General features: G+C 39.5%; 1 pseudogene; it reads right to left on the minus strand.

The window, feature by feature from the left end:
• Positions 1-477: 477 nt before the first annotated feature.
• Positions 478-1358, minus strand: LOC122756238 (annotated as a pseudogene).
• Positions 1359-1959: the final 601 nt, after the last annotated feature.

The following is a 1959-nucleotide window of genomic DNA, read 5'->3' on the forward strand; positions in this document are numbered from 1 at the left end:
GGGAACAGATTAGAATCCTCATTTAGAATCTTAAATTACACAGTATGTATATACGTATGTATGTATATGTGTGTGTGTGTGTGTGTGTGTGTGTGTATATATATATATACATATATATATATATATATATATATATATATATACATAAAGATGAGTAGCTTGCTATCAGAAAAACCTGGAAAGACTAACATGAACTGAAACAAAGTGAAATGTACTGCATACACAATAACAACAATATTATAGGATGATCTACTGTGAATGACTTAGCTATTTTCAGTCGTGCAGTTATCCAGGACAACTTTAAAGGACTTAAGAAAAAAATGTAATTTATTTACAGAGTAAGAACTGATGATTGAATACAGATGGAAGTATATTTTGTTCTTGTTATTTTTACTTCATATTTCTTTTTCTTTCTTTTTTTAAGCAGGCATAGTTCAGTTTATTCTTTGTTTATAAAAAATAATTTAAAAAAAAATCTTATGTGTTTGCCACAGCAGCTGCCTGGATCCTCTGGAGAGACACCTGAGTGTGAGTCTTCACAAGATGGTCAGTGAATTCCTGACAGGGAGATTTAGTAAACACAGTCTCCTTCAACAGGTCTGGGGTTAGGTAGCTGTATGTTTTGGAGATGGCATTGAAGGTAGCTTTAGCAAAGTTGCTCAGAGTGGCAGTACAGCCCCTTGCAGAAGTGTGGCAGTCTTCAATTTCAGCCATCATCAGGAGCTTCTTAGGCACAGGAGCTGAGACAATGCCAGTACCTCGAGGGACAGGGATCAGGCACACCAAAACCAATCCACAGCACCCAGTGATCTTGCAGGGCACTGTGTGAGGCTTACTAATCTTATTCACTTAGTAGCCACACCTCACAGGAATGATGGACAGCTTGACCAAAATGATAGCAACACGAATAGCTGTGCCTACTTCCTTGGAGCACGTGCCACCCAAGCCAACATGCCCATTGTAATTGCCAATGGCCACAAAAGCCTTAAACCTGGTACATTGTCCAGCTCTAGCTTGTTTCTGAACAGGTATGATCTTCAGAACCTCATCCTTCAATGAAGACCCCAGGAAGAAATCTATGATCTCAGAATCCTTAATAAGAATGGAGAAAAGTGAGATCTCCTCTAAAGACTTGTTCTTCATGTCCTTGACTAGGTGCCCCACTTTGGTGACAGGAACCCACTCCTTATCCTCAGCCTTTCCTCCTTGGGCCCCTCGGCCTCAGCCCCAGCCTCAACCACAGCCCCGACCTTGACCTGGCCCCCACTGCCAAAGCCACAGTGGAAGCCTCCTTGGCCTCTGACTCTGGGGCCTCTGGGGCCTCCACCTTCTCCTGCATCACTGGTATAGTCAGACATATTGTGTTCATTAGAAGTAGAAGCGTTAGTCCATATTTCTAAAGTTTTTGTTTTGTCTGATATGTTTTGCACAAGTTCAGATGCATAGCTTATGTTGAATTGCTTGAGTTCTTAAGGGTGGGGGGTAGGGAGGGAGCAAGAGAATTTGGAAGCCAAAGTTATAAAAATTAATGTTACAATTTGTTTTTACATGTAAAGTGAGGAAAATTCTAAATAAATAAGTAAATTTAGGGAAAAAAAAGAAATTATCAAAGAAAACTGCCCCAATATCCTGGTCATGGAAAGTAAATTAGAAATTAAAAGAATCATCCCCTGAAAAATATTTCAAAGAAAAAACTCCTGGGGATATTAGAGCCAAATTCCAGAGCTCTCAGGTAAAAAAAAATACTGAATGCAGCCAGAACGAAACAATTCAAAATGCGTGGAATCATGGTCTGTATCTTATAAGATCTAGTAGCTTTCATGTGAAAGAAGAGGAAGGCTTCTTCGCCTCCAAGAAGGCAAAGGAGGTTGAATTGCAATCAAGAATTACCCACCCAGCAAAACTGAAAGCAATCTTTCAGGTGAAAAGTGGATATTTACTAAAATAGATGACTTTTAA

This window comes from Dromiciops gliroides, chromosome 4, assembly GCF_019393635.1.
Source record: "Dromiciops gliroides isolate mDroGli1 chromosome 4, mDroGli1.pri, whole genome shotgun sequence".
NCBI lineage: Eukaryota > Metazoa > Chordata > Mammalia > Microbiotheria > Microbiotheriidae > Dromiciops > Dromiciops gliroides.